The sequence below is a fragment of the Aplysia californica genome, unplaced genomic scaffold, assembly GCF_000002075.1.
Source record: "Aplysia californica isolate F4 #8 unplaced genomic scaffold, AplCal3.0 scaffold00508, whole genome shotgun sequence".
Classification (NCBI taxonomy): Eukaryota; Metazoa; Mollusca; class Gastropoda; order Aplysiida; family Aplysiidae; genus Aplysia; species Aplysia californica.
The window spans coordinates 351154-353043 of NW_004797778.1; the positions used below are offsets into that span (position 1 = coordinate 351154).

Sequence of the window (1890 nt, forward strand, 5' to 3'; positions counted from 1 at the left end):
GGGGGGGGGGAGGAGTTAGGAGGAGAGATATAAATCGCCAGAGAGGGATTGAAAGGGGAGGAGAGACAGACAGACAGACAGGCTGATAGAGAGGAGGAGAAGACAGGGAAACAGTGAAACCGAGAACGAAATGAATCGAGGGAAACGGGCACTATAAGAGATGGGCCTCTTTTCTACGAAACGGATGAGCTCAAAATACGCGTATTAGTACGCGCACATCAGAGGCAACATGAAAGGAGGATCTTGAACAACAAGGAAATGAGACACCATCCAAGGAAAGATAATTGCAAGAAAAAGGGAAATTTACGACCGAACCACGTCGCAAAACTACAGCCAAAATAAACGGGAGCACATCTTTATTACATTTAAGTATCAATGGAGAGAGAGAGAGAGAGAGAGAGAGAGAGAGAGAGAGAGAGAGAGAAGGCTCAATCTAATATATATGCATGATAATAAAAAGTTGATTTCGAACTGTGTTATTTTTACCTCTCAGCAAACGTTTGCAGGAGGTGCGGCTTGATGGATGAACGTACCGGTGAATCATTTAAAATAAATCAAATAACTTTGTTCTCCTATGTGCTCAAAACAAGAGCCACTCAATACCCTTTACACGCTCTGCTTCATGATATCACCTGATGACTGTGACTAAATATACATTTATAAACTTCTCCTTCTTTCGTCCGTCATCTCCTCCTCTCACTCCTCGTCTTCGTCCTATTAATTCCAAAGAGCTGTCCCTGTCGTTTTAAGCAAGATAAATTCTGAAATTATGCAAACTGAGCCCAAAAAGTGAAATTATGCGATTCTGTTAATTTTAACAAAGAACGATTTTATAAAGGAAAATAATCAGAAATTATGCCCAAAAAAAGATAAAATTTTGCTAAATTATACGGGGTGCAACCCCCCCCCGTTTTAGCCATTGAGCACAGCAAATTTCTTCTCCCCCCCCCCCCCCCCCCACCGGGACAGAAAGAGAGTTCAGTTCAAATATGATCTGTCTAACCTGTAAAATACTTATATGGCTCTCCCCGAGCAGTCGACTACAACAATCAATTAATGATAGTACAGCGCGTAAATTGTGGTAGACAACTGGAATTCTGACCGTACTGGAGGAAGTAGGACATTAATCCATTCTTGTAATGCTATGTGTGTACGTTTCACATTATCTGCCCCTGGAATAGGAAAAGTCTAAGTAGTAGAGAACCACTGAAGTCCATTTTGTTGAATCTCCTTTTTAAAAAAGATTCAACTGGAATGTTTTATTTTTATCCCATTCAGCCATAGAAGGCCCTCATATGCTTTGCTTGGTCGCATAGCCCGCCTAAAAAAAGGAAGTTAGTGGGTCGATAGGGTAGAAAATCAAAATGAATTGCAAAGCAAGCCATTAAAATCAGAAACCCATCGGCTGCGTTCTTGTGCGGTTTAGGTTCACTCTCTTGAATATTATATATATATATATATATATATATATATATATATATATATAACGTCATGTACGTGATATGATATGATGTGCCAATGTTAGTAATGCTACTAGAGTACCCTCTCACCACCACATACATGTACCATATGACATAATGCTCACAGGATTTCCCAAGTCATTTCACCATCACACTTCATGATATTATTTTCTCTAATAAATGATTTTTTATACCTCAGCCAGCATTTATAATGTCTTGTAGACTCTCATATGATTTATTTTTTATCCTTTCAATTTGAACCCTGCGCTATGCATCCTATTTAGAAGTTTTTTCCCCACTCTTTCTATAATCTTGTTTATTAAAAGACGAATACATTACATGCACTATAATTTATTTCATAACCTTGACCTTTGTTCCTCTGTAGCCATTTTTCCCAACTGAACACTCTTTATAACACATCTTGTTTTTT

General features: G+C 38.5%; 1 protein-coding gene across 1 annotated transcript in view; it reads right to left on the reverse strand.

Moving 5' to 3' along the window:
• The window catches only part of LOC101856835 (uncharacterized protein C20orf194), a 77018-nt gene that overhangs the window by 23218 nt on the left and 51910 nt on the right, over positions 1-1890 (reverse strand). The window lies entirely within an intron of this gene.